Raw genomic sequence first — 18,900 nt, forward strand, 5'->3', positions numbered from 1 at the left:
CTTGAGATGAAAACCTTGTCTGTGTCTCTCAGACCTGGAAGTGAAAAAATTATCTAAATTAAAAGCAAATCTTTATTTTGAAGCTGCTGGGAACACACAAAATTTGTCTACATTTGGAAAAAATGATCCACTGGTGAAAATGGGGATCACCAATACGCTGAACACAATTTAGCTGCATGTTCAGACACGGACAAACTGTATTCAGCACTATTTCAGATCACTCAGAACCATGTAACAAGGTGCCTGGGTTCAGATGCCCATATGTGCTTATTTTCTACTGATTGTTTCAGTACTTACAAAATCAAGTAACCATACAGTATATGTGCATATGATCCCATGTACTGTACATACATACTGTATTTGGATGTGCAATTGCACAAACATTCTCTGGGTTTAACTGTATCTCAAATATTCAAATATTTTCAGTTTAAATGTGCACTCGTGGCTCCTTATCAATTAAGGATATTAAATGAAAAATAAGTTAATGAAATATTGTAGTGGAGATTTTAAATATACAGAAGTTATGAAATTTATTCATAGTGCCAGCAGCAGATTCATAGATTCTAAGGTCAGAAGGGAACCACTGTGATCATCTACTCTGACCTCCTGTACAGTACATAGACCTTTCCCAGAATAAAAGATGTAATTAAGCTACATTGAACATGGACAGTAAAGTGTAAAAGAAACTTAACAGCATATTAAGTGAGCTACCTATGTTCAAAGAAGCCAGTTATTGTTGGCATGGGAATTGTAAACAGAAAAGGCATATAGTGGTCTCCACAGAGGTAAATAAATCAGCATCAAATCAAGATTGAATGTCCTTCTAAAAAAGGATACATTCTAATTCAACCACAAGTTACTGAACTTGCTGCAGGATTTACTAGGGGAAATTCTATGGTCTGTGCAGTACAGGAGGGCAGATTAGATAATCACAATGGTTCCTTCTGATCTTAGAATCTCTGAGTTTTAAAACCTTGATTTTCTGTGTGCAGGAGACTGAAGTAGAGGTTCATGTACAGGAGTGGTAGCACTGGATTATGAATTGACTGAACTGTGTATTTGGTTTTGTAATTTTAAATAACTGGTGGGGTGCTCAGAGCCTGAGTGTGGGTGCTCTTTATTGTTTTATGTCAAAACAAAGCAAATACATTTGAAAAGACCTAGCACTATTGGCACTATGCCAATAATAAAAACAAAACAAAATAGTAACAGGCGTAACTGTGACAGATTCCTAATTTCTGTTGCCAGAATATCAACTAACATGCCAGTGAAATAGGCTTTTTGATCAGGCTGACCTGTTTGGGGAGAAATGGAGGAGGTTGTATTTATAGTTCTATCCAGTTTGTATAATAAACACAACAGATACATACCTGCCACCACCAGAAAGCTATAAATAAGGATGTTAGCAAAGAAAAATATGGATGACTTTGAACTACATTGGACACCAAGAACTGTGTAAAAAAATAGGGATGATCCCTCGTAAACAGGCAGAGTTGGCAGGTAGGCGAGCACTGCTTAGACATCCAGGTGCAAGGTACCTTACGGCTAGAATAAAGTACAAAGCACTGACCCATCTAATTCATGAAGAGGCCACGTGTTCCACAGGGCTCGGAACAGGCACCTGCCAAGCGTGCGAGCGCAGGTGCTGCTCCCTTGGTGGGGAGCCCGCTCCTGCCCTGGAGGCGCGTGTCCAACGGCAGGGCCCCGAGAGGCCGGACAGGGGGGCTGGGTTCCCCAACGGGACCCAGAAGCCCGCAGCTCCCGCCTAGCTCTGCGGCTGGGCCGCGGACGCTGGAGCCCGCCACCGCCAGGCTGCCCTCGCAGGCCGGGGTGGGGCGGCTGGGCTCGCCCGCGGCGGCAGGGGGAGGCTGTTCCAGTGGCTGGGTGGGGGCGGCGCGGGAGGCCCTGGCCCGAGAAGTCCGCCCAGCGACGGCAGGAGGAGGCGGAGCTTGCCCGCTCAGCCCAGGAGGTACCGAGCCGCTGCTGACGTTGTTAGGGCGCTCCGGCCCAGCCGCAGCCCTTGTCACTGCGCTTCCCCCAGGGCTGTCGCCTCACCCGGCGGTCTCGGACCAGCGCGTGCGGCCGCCGTTAGCGGATCATCGCACGGGCGTGGCCCGCGTCCTCGGTGGCCCGCCCTCTTCCACCTTTGCCTTCTCTTCATTGGTCGAGCAGAACTCTCTTTGCCGCGATTGGTCCAGGTGCGCTGCCAATCTAGGCGAAGTGACGTTCCCCGGCTCTCTGCTCGGGGCGGCCATTTTGGTTGCGGGCGGGAGAGGCCCTGGGCGAAATGGTGCCAGTTAGGGGGTGGTGCGTGGAGTGCCCGGAACGGATCGGGGCTAGGCTGCCTCGGGGGTGCAGCGAGCCCACAGCCTGCACTTGTGTCACCCTAGCCCCGCGGCCTGTCCCTGTACACTCGCACCCCGCCTTCACCGTAACTCCCTCCGGCCGTGGCAGGCAGGGCGGCTCAGCGCTGGAGGCAGCAGGTGTGGGCAGTGCCCTGTGCGGAGCCGTCCCTTCTGGTCCCGGCTCCTCCCCGCCGGGCTCTGGAGCTGGCGACGGGGGCCTTTGAGGGCTGCAGCAGTGGCTGATGCTTACAACGAATTAGCTGCCTCTCTGCCAACGAGCCCCTTTGAGGAGTCACTTCACTTCCCCAAAGCGTGCTAGGCCCTACGGGGCAGGAGGGGTTTGTTCCCCAAAGACGCTCCTTGGCAGACGCTGGGGTTGGCATGATTGCGTTTGATCTCGAATCAGCCCAATTTACCCTCCTAGGAGGACGTGGTTTGTGCCTACGTGGAGCTCTCAGAGATATAACACCGCCCCAGGTCAGTATTTTAAACATGAACACAAGGAAGATGAAGAACAAGGCTCGCTGTGGCAACTGATCATTCTGCTGGGAGTTATTCTGCATTTCTGGGAAATGGCCATTGTTCCCCTCTATCCTTGTTCCTTACCAAATAGTGAATTCTCTTAGCATTTTGATTTATTAATGTGAGCCTGCTCAGTCGAAACAAGGCCACTCAAAATTGGACTTTAAATAGTCTTAAATGACTATTTCGTTGCTGAAAACAGAAAACTTCAAAAATTTAAAGTGCTTTAAGGATATAGTGCTTTGAGTCAGATTGTTTTTATTTAAATGGAGAATACTACTGAACCTGGTAATATATCTCCCAGTGAAAGTAAGTTTGTTTATTTTCATGGAGTTCAATATTAAATACTACTTACTATCCATGAACTGCTTGTGATAGGAGCAGCCCAGGTGTCAAATCATGAATTCATTTATCACATTTAATTTATTGTTTTTTAGCTGCTCCACAGCTCTGGTTGCAAAACTGATGGTGGCAAATTGTAATTTGAAGCCAGATATATATCTTTATACAAAATCCTGAGTGAGTTTAGTGCTTATTGAAAATAAGGGACTAATAACATTAACTTGAGCTAGGATTGGGGCATGCATCATGCAAATTCCCAAATACTCCTCTGACAAATTATTTATATTCTGAACTGAAGCTCTTCGGTCTTTCATTCTGGAGCTTCTCAAGCACAACATGCCAGATCGTTAGCTTTGTGATATGGAGGAGAAAGAGTGAATCAAAGTAATTGTTGATCCAAAGTAATTGTTGACACCCCTCACCCCGCAAGTTTACACTGAATTGTGGTTAAAATCTTCCCTCTTCCCCAGAAAAGGAATTAGGAAGTTTTTTGGTTGTTTGTCTGGGATATCTTTTCATATTAACCACTCAAAAATATTTTACTATGCAACAGAAGTTCCTAATTACAGAGAATACGCTTTTTATAATAGGATATCTTGCAGTGCCTTTATGAACTTTCCTTGAAGTTAGGATGGTGAATGTTTCAAAGAGTATTTCTAGGGAAAGTCTGATTATAATGGCGAGTACCATAGTGGACAGCCCTGGTTCCCTATTCTATCACAGATAAAATATCTGAATGAGTCATATAAAGAAAGTGGTGTGCAAATAGTGTAGGTCTCACCCACGCTGGCTATCTCTACTTCCCTTGCCCCCCCAAAATCCTCCAGTAACCAACACAACAACAAAAACCAACATACATACACCATAGTACATATGTACTTCTGAGAAACAAGATTGTGTTTTCTGCTGTGAAACTACAGAAATGTATATGTTCTGGCACAATCCCTGTCGAAAATGTTTTGGGTATTCTCTTATAAATAATGTTTCATTTGCTAACTGGTTCCCTATTTTTACTAAGTAAAAAAAAATGAAGAGAATTATATGAAGGATACACGACCGATCATTTTTTAAAATGAAAAGTGCTTTTTAGTGCTATGGATACCTTAATTTCAAATGAAGTCTGCAATGATTAAATATTAAAATGATCAATGCTTTAAATTAATATAAAAAACTTTTCAGGAGATTATTACAAAGATTAACTTTTTTAATGTTTTAATACCTCCACACTTTATCAATCACAGACACTGAAACTATTTTCACATCACCATACTGATGATCTCATATATCATTGCAGTATTGTGCACTAACTGTATAAACAGCATGGAAATGTTGGTAGAGAAGATGAAGAAACACAGTTCATGTTATTGCTCTTTAATATGCAGTTTTGGTGTTGAAATATTCTTTGACATGTGAATGAGTGAGTAGTTATTTTTCTAATACTGAAGATGAGACAGAAACCCAGTCTAAGGAATGAAATTAAATGTCATTTGCCATTCATAAAGGAACTTTGTTTCATGTAATGACAAACCTAGGTGGTCTGTGGCAAAGGCTGAAAGAAGAAGAAAAAGCCCTAGCATGTGTTTTCTTAGGAAGGACACACATGAATGCAGCCTTAGTATCCTAAAATTGTCTGCAACTGCCTATGATTAGAGATACATTTTTACTCTTTCAGTTTGAATTATGTTTGCAGGTCATGAGAAAATGTCATGGCACCCCAGGTGCTTTTGTTACACTAGCTGCATGTAGCCCTACCACTATAATTCAGAGGATTGACTAAACATTTACCCCAGGCGTTCTTAAAATGGAGGATGCTAATTTCTTTGTTTTACATTTCTTCTGGATTTCCTTAAGCAATAGGTTTAGCAATCAACTTTAGTATTATTTTGCTTGTTTTTACCTTGCTAACCATCTATTCCAGTTGTACTATGCAACTTTATTTTGCATAGCTTATATATCCCAGGAAACTTTGCAGAGCTAAATGCAGAACAGTATGTGAATAAATTATTATTTATTTGAGTGTCAAAACTGTGCTTGGTGCTATACAAAACAAAGAAGACGTGATCCCTGCTGTATTGTGCTTGCAATCTCAAACATAGAACAGTGATAGTATTATTAATTCATCACCATGCAGTGTCTAAGTCCAACAAAAGAGGTAAAGAGGAATAAGGACGCATAGTCGGAAAAGAAGTGATAACATTAAATTAGAAAATAGATGAAGAGCTGGCAAATTGAATAGATACAGTAAGATTGTTCCAGATGGCAGAAGCTACATCAGAGAAAGTTCTTGCACCAGAAGTGAAAAGTTTGAGAGAAGGGACAGATTAAAGGTGGATGCTAGATAAATATAGAGAATGGCAGTGGGAAGAGGAGGTCCATAAGGTAGACCAGAAAGGACAATATCTTAAACAAGGAAGACATTGTTATTCATATAGGCCAATTTGTTATCTGCTGTAGGGAGTGCTGTCTGTGGGTTAGTGTCTTCTAACTAATGGGCAAAATCCTGGTGTAATTCCATTCGAATCTATTTAAAAAAAACCTTTTACATTCTGAATTATACAAACATTGCTCTGTTAGTTCAATTTTTAATATAGTGGGAATACTGATCAGATGGAAAGTGTAAAATATTTCCAAGTTTCAATCATCATTTTCTCTTGGGTTGTGCTATTTGGTATAAATAAGGAAAAAAAGATAACTGGGCCCATGATAATTGCTTCTCATAGTTAACTTCCTGTATTGATTAGTCCCATTGACTTCACTCTGTCTCCACTACAATTTCAAGTGATTTTGTTATTCTTCACTTCCTGTTTTAAATGCTGTTTGTTTTTAAACGGCCGCTGCATTTCTGTGTTCAGTATACTACATATCTACAGCTCTGTTCAAATCTCACCTTAAAGTGCAGCTCTACTCTGAGAGGTGAGTATGTAACAATGGTACCTACTTAGAAAACAGCATTGTTTCTTTCTTGCGATATGTATGACAGAAATTGGAAATCATATGCCCAGTATGCCCAACAGGCATATTTAATTTTCTGACTTTTGAAATCTCAACTTTAACATTAAATTCATTATAGGTTGAATTGCTACTGCCACCTGTCATTAAGGTTGCCTGACTCTTTCCATTGGCAAAACCCTGTTTTCAGTTGCTTATAACTTTGCTAAACTTTACCTGTTTGGACTGAAATTTTTCATGTGTGATGTCTACTTCAGGCAGATTATTATTTTTTTTTTGTAAGACTTCAACATAAGGTTGAGCCATTTCTGAGAACAAAATTAGAGGAAAATATGCTGCTTTGCCCATGTTAAAAAAAATCTTATATCTGTTGTGATGAGAATCTCTAATGCCTCCATGCTTTGAACCCCACTGGCAAAGTGTGTCTCTCATTCCCCCTAGTGGCTGGTCTACATAGAGACTGACAATTTACTACTCCTGTCCGTTACGCTGTCTCAAGAGTTAGAGGTGTGTACTGGATCTAAAAGTTCCAGCCCTGCTGATGACCCATGTGTGTATGAATATGATGCTACCTGATAGAATTTCTGTTTTTGAAATTTGCTTCTTTAAAAACTTAGGAAATTACATCCAAAAGGCTGCATTAAAAGAACGTTAAGGTTGTAAAGTCAAGCACTCACAAAATTAGGAAATGTGAATTTTGACTAGTTATTCAACTATACTGAGTTACACCAAGTGAGGACCTGCCTTCTAGAGAGTGGGTTTTGGTTGTGGTGCTGCGGTTGGACTGAAGTGGGGAAGAGAAGAGGGAGGCATAATCAGGGAGTGAGTAAAGAGAGGGAGATAGAATGGGAAAAGAAGTGGGTGAGGGGAAGGAGAAGGAGGGTAACACACATAATAACCAGGGAGAGTAAGGTTGGGCAGATGGAGGTTTTCATAGTTAAGAGGGGGTGAAATGAAGAGGGTGTCAAGAGCCTATGGCAATTGAGGGGAAAAATAGACCTCTCAAGATTCAGAGTAGAGAGAATTACAAAGTCAGTGAACTGTGAAGCCTCTTCTGGGAGGGTAGGCTTAGAATTTGCTGGCTGTAAGGCCCTGATTTGCTGTCTCTGCCTTCAGTTGCTGCTCTTGGGAGGGGGCCTGAGGGTCTTGGCATGTCCATATTCTACCCCATGAACTTGTTATGCCTGTTCATGTGGTTCCCAGTTGAACCGGATGAGAAGGCTGCCAGGCTGGTGATTTCTTTCTAATGCTGTAGAGGCGCATGCATAGCAGGTCTCCTTACATTGTTTGTGAATGTGTAATGGAAGTTGCTGCTATAATGTGTATGTGCACTCTCCATCTTCTGTTTGATTAAAATCTGAGAGTCAGATCCTTGGCTGGTGTGAATTGGTGTGACTTCAACAGAGCTACTCAGATTTTCACCATCTTGAGGATCAGGCCCCCCAGTTTTAATGTTGTATTCATATGGGGTTTTTTGCGTATACTATTCAAATGTAACTATTATGAACATTATAAACAGATCTTTCTGTAATTTTCAGAGGGAAGAGTGAACACTGCACCCTCTGACTACTGTAATTAACTTACTTGTCACCTATTTATTGAGAAAGATAGGACAAGATGATTTGATATCTAATTACGAAAGCAATGCAGAAAACCACTAGGCCAGATAGGTATAGGAATATCTGGAAAATCAGCGTGTAGCCATTAGTTAAAGATGAAAATTTAATTTAAATTGGAAGTTGCTTTTTTTAAGTATTCCATGAGATTAAATAATATTAGTAGCCTCTTAAAGTAACAAAGCATAATAATTTCGTACAAAAGGTCCCAGTGCACTTGCTAATATCCTTTATGGCTTTAATAGAATAGACCTGAAATGATTTACAAAGCAAAGCTGTTGGATGAATTCTTCCAGTTCTACATGTAAAGAGAAACTGTTTGTCTTTCTCTGAGTTTATATATATCCATGGAAATTATGATGTAAATGTGGGTAGAGTACTAAAACATAACCATATATGCAGAACAAAATAATAGTCAAGAATTCAGAGCACTTGCATTCTGCCACTTACTGTACACAGAAAATGTGTATTGTACAGACTGTTAAATTCTATGTCTTGACCATAGAAGGACTTTATAGAATTTGCACCATTTCCCTAAGTAATTTTCAAGGCTAAGGAACAGTATGTTTCTGTACTCCTACAGGAAAGAGCTCAGTGCATCCACAGTCTGCAGCAAATCTATCGGTCTGTTGTCAAAAGCTCAGACACCATCACTGCCATGAAATAGTTGGTAGCTAGAAGAACATTCTTTGTATTGACATACTGGTACAAATGAGCTCACTACTTTGCTTCACAGTTTTTCAAAAAAATTAGACTAACATTTGCATCTTACCTCTTCAGCCACTCCCTGAGCACCTGACTAGTGATTTTCCTCCCCTCCTCCTAAAGGGGGAGGAGGTGGAGCGGGGAGGAGAGGAAGCGGGTTAAGGGTCGGAGCTTGGGGGAAGTTGCGGAGTGGGCGGGCCGATGTTTGAGACCTCCAGCCCCTGGCAAAGTTGGTGCCTGTGCTTGGGAAGCTGCCGCTACTGCTGCGCAAGGTGCTTCTGCTAGCCTACGGCACCTTCAGTCTCCTTGGCTGCTTCATTGCCTGCAGTGCCAGTAGGCTATGCCTGTGTGGGGTAAGGTGGGGACACCTCCCAACTATAGTAGAGTACCTGTATTAAATTGCTTGTTTAAAATGTATATAATGCCTTTTGTCTGGCAAAAAACAAATTTCCCTGGAACCTAACCCCCCCATTTACATTAATTCTTCTGGGGAAATTGGATTCGCTTAACATCATTTCGCTTAAAGTCACATTTTTCAGGAACTTAACTACAACGTTAAGTGAGGAGTTACTGTATCAATTTTAATTAACACAGCCTGTATGAAAGCCCATCAGAGTAGTAAAGCTAAGGTCTCAGCAAAGGGGTGTGTGTTTCTGTGTGTGGAGGGGTAGCATTACACACTCATAATCCTGCAATAAAATGGAAACAACTGTAATTAAACTCCTACACAAAATTGATATAGCTCTTCTCTGCTCTTCAAGCCTGCTTACAGGGTAATAGGACATAGGGTGTAGTAGTGGTGGAACAAAATGATAGTACTAGGAAGAGAGTAGCCTTTGTTAGATTTCTCATATTGGTATTGTATTTTATCTGTTCATTTATTTGCTCTGATGCAAGCTGGCCTAGATTTATATTATTGAATACCCTGGTATTCTTTGTTGTATGTAGAAACTGTAAGGCTATATTTTGGACACTGTATTTTTCCCCCTCTCATAAAACCTTATGGTAATATTGAAGCACATGTTCTCCTTTTGTCGCCAGCCAAGGGTGTGAGCTAACTTCTAATGTTTAGAGAAGTGCACCCAGGATGTTAAAGTGGACTATTTTATTTTGGGCTATGGCTTCTGAAAAGATCTTCCTGTCCCTGTAGCACCTCATTAAATGCTCGCATCGTAGAGACTGAAGGTTTCGCTTTCACAAATGTCCCAACTTTCCCATTGCTAACTGGTCTGAGGTCCAGAAATCAAATACAGAACTGCGTATTGGGTTGTGACTAGGGTCCTACCAATTTCACGGCCATGAAAAATGCATCACAGATGGTGAAATCTGGTCTCCCCCTGTGAAATCTGGTATTTTGTGTGCTTTTACCCTATACTATACAGATTTCACAGAGGAAAACAGTGTTTCTCAAATTGAGAGTCCTGACCAAAAAGGGAGTTGCAGGGGGGTTGCAAGCTTATTTTAGGGGGGGTCACAGCATTGCCACCATTCTGTGCTGCCTTCAGAGCTGGGCAGCCAGAGAGGGGCAGCTGTTGGCCAGGTGCCAAGCTCTGAAGGCAGCGCCCTGCCATCAGCAGCACAGAAGTAAGGGTAGCAATACCATACCATGCCGTCCTTACTTCTGCACTGCTGCTGGCGGCAGTTCTGCCAGCAGCCGCTGCTCTCCAGCTGCCCAGCTCTGAAGGCAGCACAGCCGCCAGCGGCAGCGCAAAAGTAAGAGTAGCAGTAGCGCAACCCCCGCCTATAATAACCTTGTGACCACGCCACAATTCCTTTTTGGGTCAGGATTCCTACAATTACAACAATGTGACATTTCAGGTTTAAATAGCTGAAATCATGAAATTTATGATTTTTTAAATCCATGACCGTGAAATTGACCAAAATGTACTGTGAATTTGGTAGGACCCTAGTCATGATCCCAGCTATTATGCCTACAGAGTATTCTAATATATTTTAATTATTATAGCATTGACTGAAATGTTGGTGGAAGTTGTATATATATAACGGGGAAGGTAATACATGGTCATGGTTTTAAAAACAGAGTTAGACAGACCTTAATCCAGTTAGGAGATAGTCATGTTATACCAAATTTAGCTAAAATTTTCCTAGCTACATCTCGAAAACTTTGAAGTCCTGTCTCTCTGATCCATGGCACGAGGCAGTCCCCAGAGGGTGTACAGCTAAGATAGGTGACTCCTATGCTGCACCTCCCACTTTTTGACCTATTCAAAAATATCAGAAATACCAAGCATGACAGTTCAAACTAACAATGGTAAAGTTTAGCAATGTCTAGACCAATAGGCCGATAGTAAGTGCATGCACAGCTGCAATGCAGGATATAAGCAAAAAGCCTTCAGAATGCCACCTTTTGCTACTGTTGGTTTTGAGCAAATGCGGTTGAAATTGTGCAGCACAAAATAGTGAAAACATGCAGCACTAAAGTGAGGCCAGGGCTTTTGTTGTTATAAAGTAAGCAGGTTGCTACTTTTTCTGCTAGTTACCAGCATTTGTATCTTCAGTGGACCATTGGTCCATGCAAAGGATTTGGTCCAATTTTGATATGTAACTTTAATTGAATTATTCTGGGATTATGACTGGAGCTTTGAGTGGAGGACCTAAGATCAGCTGAACGTTTTAATTTTACATCTGGGAGGAGAATCCAGTAGAATTACATCTTCGTTTCTCATAGCCAAAATTAAAGAAAAATTTACAGAAGAATGTTGGATTAGGATATGTATGTTCATTTTGTCTTCTGATCTCCATTTGAGAACATTAAGGGTATGTCTACACAGAAGCTAGACACTTGTGGCTGGCCTGTGCCAGCCTACTCGAGCTCTTGGGGCTTGGGTTGTTTCATTGCTGAGTAGACTTCCGGGTTTGGGCTGGAGCCTGAGCTCTGGGATCCTGCGAGGTGGACTCTGCCTAGTTGCTGTTTTGACATACCCTAACAGGTTATGGTGTTTTTAATCAGTTTTTTTTTTTAAATCCAAATTAAAACTATTTGTGCATTTATTATTTCTTTTACTCTGACTAAAATATTTGTATAAGCTAATTCACTTTCCTGAATAACAAATACAACATGAGGCGCAACAAAGGAGCATGAAACTTTTTTTCATTCATAAATCAGTTTATTTAATATTTATTGAGTTGTGGTAGTTTCAAAGAGAGGGGAAAAATATTCATTCTGAACATAGGCTGGAAAGGTTACCTTTTAAATCCTTTCAAAGACTAGTTTTCAGAATGGAACTAATAATTCAGTTTTGCTGAAGTGTTACAGTTATCTCCATGTGTATTGAAATATTATTTGCTTCTGTCATTTGTAACTTGCTTTCAGCCTTTACCCGTTTTTTTTCTAGGTACAAAGTGAGACAGTGGTTAAAGAATATCAAAATAGGAAAGGTTGGTCACCAGTTTTATTGATCATTATGACCTTGGTGGTGATTTGACATTGCATCATACTGTGGTGATAGGATTCGCCAAAGAAACAAATTTGTCTGACTTCTAGCTTTTGAGCAGTGGCCTTATTTATTTTGGTATTTTCTCCAGGTCTCCCAGCCTCCAATTTATGGTGGGCTGCCAGGGTGGGAAGGTCCAGTTACTGAGATTCTCACTTCTCCTTCCACTATCCCGGACAATCGCTATCTTAAAATGAAGTTAAGATTGAGAATACGTACCAGTAATTCAGGATCAGTTTGTTAAAGGGAAATTGTAACTATCCCCAAATCAAACATTCTAAATGCAGGAAATTCAGAATGAAGCTTACACTTAAATCCAAACATTTTAAAGTTTGCACCCAAGCAAACTAAACTTTGACCTGTTGGGACCCCAGCGTGGGAAAAATTGGGAGGGAGAGGGGAAATGTGGTGCACTTCCCTAAGCTGGGGAAAGGGAGAAGACAGGGTTATCCTTGGTTTTTAGCAGAGTAGGGAGAGTTGTGCTGCCCCTTAGTTAATACTTGAGCAGAGCAAAATAACATTTTTGATACCATGGAGTGAGATACCAGTGAAACAACATAATTCTCTATTAAATACATGAATTGTAAAATCTTAAGTTATTATAACTAGAGTGCTCAGAAGAATGTAGTTAATTTTGAAATTTGAGGTGTACGACCCTATAGCATGGTAGTTTTAATTTAAATGATTCCCTAGTTCATCAAAGGAAATGAAAGATGAAGGCGTGGATGTGAAGGATCAAAGAGGGAATGAAAGTGCCTATATTCAACCATACTGCAGACTGTTTGCTGTTGATATCTTGAATCACTGAGGCAGAAGAAATAATTGATTCTAGTCATTCCTCTTGACTCAATAAGCTTTTAACTTGCACAGTAAAAGGTGCATGCTTTATTTTCATGTTGTATAAGAGTGACAAATGCCTTTGCTCTCCTTATCTACCCTCAAATCACAATCAACATGGTACAGCTTCTGTGTTTGCTTTTAATGCTACTTATATATATCAAATACCGTATATAATAGGTCACATTATTTAAAAAAAAGTTAGCATTAAATATCACATGTACTCATATATATCATATAATTTTTCTTTCAGAGAGAACCCCCCACCAGTTCTTCATTTTTGTGTTGTGTGATGATGAAAACCATATATAATATTATCTGATTTTATATATTTTAATGGAAAACTATAGAATTTAAGGTAAATTTAAAATAAAGATCTTGAAAATGAGTAATATTAATATGTTAGCCATGTTGTCTTCATTCATTGGCATTCTTTCCATCTTCCAGTTCTGAGAGATGCTTCTGATCTGTATTCAAATAGATAATTGCCCCTCTAGAGCAGGTATAAAAACAGTGTTTTGTTTGTAGTTTGTACATCGACAAGGCTAACTGCCACACAATGGGAGGCATTAAAACCCTCTGCAGTATGTTTACCTGAGAGGGTTTTCTTCTTTTAGTGTCAGAAGGGTAGAGACTCTTTTTTGATTGCAGACATTCAGTATTTTTAAGTGAATATAGTATATTACATTGAACAGAAGTCTGAATTTTTAAGATATAGGACAGCTTGTACTGAGAGCCCCAGCAGACCATATACTGAGAGCCCAGTAAGAGAAAAAATGTTGCTGTTGCTTTCTCTATTATATCAGACTTAGGCCCACATGCAGCAAAGCATTTAGATACATACTTAACTTGGGTAATGCTACTAACTCCAGCGGGACTACTGACATGCTTAAATTAAACACATGTTGAAGTTCTTTGCTGGATCTGGGGTATGTGTCTGACAATAACAAGCACTGGAACTTTTTTCGTGTAAGCTCAAATTCAAATGTTTATGCATATAAATGAGATGGGGTAGAATCCTCCTTTGTGTGATTGCAGAGTCCATATGTTTTGTGGGGCTTTGTGAGAAGAGATACAGAAACCCAGGTAGACTTCCCCTCTTCCACATGGAACCAAAGTCTATGACTACTTATATGCCAATGCCATGTAAGTAACATATTTTTATTGGATATATTAAAGAATTACTATGAAAAAGGCATTTTAATATGCTACAATCAATACATTAATAAAACATCATATACACACACACGCACACACACATATGAATAGGTAGATAGATATGATATATAATATACTGTTACTCATGAAACACATATGTCCTTTCTACATGGACTTCCTCCATGAGTAGCTATTTCCCCACACCTAAAAATGGGTTATATTTTCTAGTGAAGGCATTAATATTTTCACAGTCTTGAATCTTAAAATTTTGTTCAGATGAAAGTCCATCTTTACATCAAAATATATGTAAATTCCATATTATTCCATATTCCAAATGATTAGGGGTCTGGAACACATGACTTATGAGGAGAGGCTGAGGGAACTGGGATTGTTTAGTCTGCAGAAGAGAAGAATGAGGGGGGATTTGATAGCTGCTTTCAACTACCTGAGAGGTAGTTCCAGAGAGGATGGTTCTAGACTATTCTCAGTGGTGGAAGAGGACAGGACAAGGAGTAATGGTCTCAAGTTGCAGTGGGGGAGATTTAGGTTGGATATTAGGAAAAACTTTTTCACTAGGAGGGTGGTGAAACACTGGAATGCGTTGCCTAGGGAGGTGGTAGAATCTCTTTCCTTAGAAGTTTTTAAGGTCAGGCTTGACAAAGCCCTGGCTGGGATGATTTAATTGGGGATTGGTCCTGCTTTTGAGCAGGGGGTTGGACTAGATGACCTCCTGAGGTCCCTTCCAACCCTGATATTCTATGATTCCAGAAAAACCAAAGCTTAATGAGGCCTTGTTGTGGGTTGCAGCTCCCAGGTGCTATTAAATGGATGCACAGGGGCTCTGTGGGGGTTCTGGGTTCAGGAGGAATGCAGGGGGATCCAGGTGGGATTCTGCAGGGGGATCCAGGTGAAGGTTGTTGGGGCCCAGTGGTGGGGGAAGGTGTAGGTGTGGGAGGATGGGTCTTGGCAGGGAGGGTTTGGGTGTTGGGAGAGTGGGCCTTGATGGAGTGGAGGTCTAGGTGCAGCTGGTTGGGGCTCGGTGGGGTGAGGGTCCAGGTGTGGGAGGCTCATCAGGGGGGTGGGACTCATCCAGTTGGGGGTTCAATTGCGAGGGCTCAGCGGGGGATTATCTGAGTGGAGAGGCAGGGGTCCGAATGCAGGGGGAAGCAGGTAGGTGGGGTGGGGGGCTGCATGCAGGTTGTTGGGGCTTGGCCAGTGGGTCTGGGGAGGGTCCAGATGCACAGGGGTTGGGCAGACGGGGGAGCAGTTCCCTGTGCAGTGACCCCTCCCCCTGCGGCTGAGGAGCGATGTGGGCAGGAAGCGGCAGGGTGTGTGTGTGCAGAGCTTCCTGTAGCTGGGGGAGATTTCTGGGAGTGAGTCTGACCTGGCCCTGGCTGCTCCTTGCAGGGGATGAGGAAGTCCTGTCCTTCCCCACTCCCATCCCAGCTGTGACTAGCAACTGAGCCCGGGTAAGAGCTACCAGCTGGGGCATCCCCAGCCCCTCTTTCCACGGTGATTTATCTCTCTGCTGGCTGCTCCAGGTGCATGAAAGGATGTGCCTGTGTGGCTGGGGAGGGTCATGTGACTGCTCTTGCAGTTTTCCTTTCCTTCTCCATCAGCAGTAATTTTTCTGTGGGGGACATGAATTCTGAATAAGCACAGTGGCGCAGAATTCCCCCTGGAGCAACGACTTGAGTGAGAGTGGAAACAAGCCATTTATTTTTGTACAGATGTCCCCTTTTTTATCAAATTTGACTGATGTGAACATCTTGATTTAAATCCTATCAGAATTGTATTTTAATTAAAATAATATTTTTTCTCACATGATCAAAATCAATCGTTATATTTTTAATCCTTATCTTTAGTATTCGGTGTCTAATAAAATATTTTAAACTCTTTTTGAAGAAGATACTTAATTTGTTTTTCATTTGTTGTGGATTTTGAAATGAACTAAGGAATATAGAACATTGAGTTAGGGTGCTGTGTATTTTTGCCATTCCTATTAGGTAAAATCAGAATTGCTCTATTGTGTGCCATAGGCACAATATTACTAACAGATAATAGAGTTTCTCCTTTGCCTAAAGTGGTAGGTGTCTGTCTGAAAGCAATAGGATATGAGTTCTAGTTCTGTTGCTGCCAGGAAGTTCTGAGTTATCATGCACCATAGTGACGGCAGCTGTGACTTCTAGTTGGCCATGAGGTTTGTTTTAGCACTTCGTTCTGTTGTCCTTATTTAATGTATTAGATTTTTTTGTCACTAGCAATGTTTTCCCACTGCACTTATGGATGATTATGGTCTCCCTCCTTTGGCTAATTTAACTCTATTAAAAAACTGTGTTTATTCAACTGACTATGCAACTTATTGACAAAAGACCTATTTAAAGTCCATTGAAGTCAGTGGAACTCTTTCTATTGACTTCTATAGATTTTTAAATCAAACTCGGAGTTATAGACTGAGTTAAGACTCAGCTGCCTTTATAGTTTGAAAACATAGGCCTACATTGCATAAATAAAAAAAGTGTGTTTGCCTGTTTGTGGCATCCATTTGTAGTACATGCAGATGGATAGCTACATGTATAGATATTTGGTACTCATTATGAGTATATCCATATTGATGCATGTGTAAATTAGACTTAGATGCTAGTGTCTGAAAATTTGGCCCATAACATTAGCATTCTGCAGGGAGTCCTTTCAGTCACAAATTCTTAATTTCTCTTCTGTCAAATTAATAATTACATTCCAAACTTTAATTATATTTAATGTTCAAAAATACTATATACTAATATTTAAAAAACTTTTATAGTTGAAGAATCAAAACACATTATTCAACACCAAGTCTCATTTTCATGGAATTTTGCATTCATGCAGCTCTTGGTATGTACAGTGGAACCTACTTAAGATTTTATTATTGTTATTAATCATTTATATAGCATCATAAATGTACAAAGCACAGTGCCATGTGCTTTATAGTCCCTATATTTATTTTTTATTAATTTTTTTTAGTCATTCACAATATGTTTCTATTCCATTAATGAAAGGGACTGTATGATCCCTTAGATGGCCAGAATAATATTCTTTGAAATTCCCATGAACAGTAAAACAGAAGTGAATTTCAACAGTAGTGAGTTAAATTCTCTCATAGTCAGATCTTGAATGGACATTCAAACAGTTCTTTGTCTATAGCTCTCATTAATTGTCAAAATCAGAAATATATTATTGACAATGGAGTGTGATATCGGCAACTTCTTCATCTCGGATAGTGAACAAGATGTGATAGAACAGGAGAGAAAAAGATAAAGAACTCCTCTTGTGGTGCAAGGAAAGAGAAGGGAAAAAAAGATCAAAGAAAAAATTCCCCTTTAAAAACCTGAAAACAAACTAAAAAACAAAATATCATTCAAATCACTTGTACATGATTTTTTTTTAAAAAGCATTTTTGTAGAAGCTGAGAGCTGGGAGAAAGCTCACATTGATTTCTAATGACCTGAAACTATTCCTTAAGTTTTTTTAGCAATATCTAAAAGAACAGTGGCAAACTCCTTTAGATGGTTTTTAAATGGTATATAGTCATTAAAATTCCAGGAACCTGCACAGAGTTTAGAGTTTGTACAGCACTTTATGATTGTGTAGAATTCAGGTTAAATAAAAAAACACAAGAAAGGGGGCTCGATCCTGCACCAACTGACATTAATGAAATTTTGCTATTGAGTACAGTGAAAGCAGGACTGAGCCCATACTTTGTTAAATGGTGTGAATTATTTTGGGAAATAGTAGATATATTTATGTGTGAAAAATTTCTGTTTTAAACAGGGGTGACAATTTCGCTTCAAAGTATTTCATGAGTCAGAAAGGTTCCAGATCTTTTCTTTTTAGAAATCTGATCTGATGGTTACGTTTGAAACCATTCCTGCAGCAAGATTCATAAATAATAAATATTATCTCTTATTAATCCATATTTTAGCTTAACTCTGGCTCATAGCAAGCTACTTCCTCAGGGAATGCAGAATTCTTTACAAGGGAAGGTGATGAGCCACAGCTCCCAAGGAATTAAATTGTGAAAACAATCTTGGTTTCGTACATGCTAATATAGATCTGTTATTCCCCTTCCACGTTTATCATAACACATTTTAAATTGTGGCTGATCTTTTATGCAAATAGCTGTCTTATTAGACATTGCGGCTGTATGTGCTAATGTCTCTATGGATTTCTCGGGAGTTTGCTATCTAACCATCAAAGCAGTAGAAATGAATGATGATTACTGCATGGCTTTGAAGAACAAAGAAAAGTCACAGCATTTTAGAGGTTCTAGATGCCTGAGTCAGTGACAGTTTGAACCACACAGATGAACAGGAATGTCTCTGTGGCTCATATTAAGTAGGCCAAATATATATTTTAACTAATGGGAAATAATTTTTCTGCACTCTTGTATTTTATTGGCAGTACAGTACTAAAACTGCAAGCATCTTTCACAGCTAACATTTTGTTACAAAACATTCCTAGGCTATTGAAAGTGCAAAAGGCAAGTCAAACGTTGTTTCTAACAGTGGAATAAAATAAGCAAAAAACTAGATTTTGCTGTATAAAATTTTGTATTATCTACTTTATTAGTTGAAATATTAACTTTATTTTCCATTACCGTTACCATGGTGTAAGCATTATGTAGGAATCAGTTGCCATTCTTCCCAGCTGGGTTATGATTTTATGGGCAATGGGGGCGAGGGACTGAAAAAAACCAAATGCAATCCTTTTTCTTTAGTTTCATTCAGCTTAGTATATGCTATAGATACCTAAATGTGGGTTATTTACTGAGTTAAATGTACTTAGTGTATGAAAATCTTCCATTAATGTTAATGGAGTTACTGTGTATTTGCACTGATATAATGGGTGCTGATTTCTGGCCAGTACTGTCAGCAAAAAGCAGAATTGGGCCCTAAATGATCAAATGGACAAACAGTGAAAATAACTGCTACA

General features: G+C 40.2%; 1 protein-coding gene across 2 annotated transcripts in view; it reads left to right on the forward strand.

The window, feature by feature from the left end:
* Window positions 1-2,244: 2,244 nt before the first annotated feature.
* The window catches only part of TRIQK (triple QxxK/R motif containing), a 79,632-nt gene continuing 62,976 nt past the window's right edge, over window positions 2,245-18,900 (forward strand). The window contains exon 1 of one of the 2 annotated variants that reach the window (XM_073330588.1): window positions 2,245-2,822. The gene's annotated coding sequence lies outside the window, so the exon portion shown is untranslated. The remainder of the gene's footprint in view (window positions 2,823-18,900) is intronic. The other variant, XM_073330587.1, reaches the window with a different exon arrangement.

Source organism: Lepidochelys kempii, chromosome 2, assembly GCF_965140265.1.
Source record: "Lepidochelys kempii isolate rLepKem1 chromosome 2, rLepKem1.hap2, whole genome shotgun sequence".
Classification (NCBI taxonomy): Eukaryota; Metazoa; Chordata; order Testudines; family Cheloniidae; genus Lepidochelys; species Lepidochelys kempii.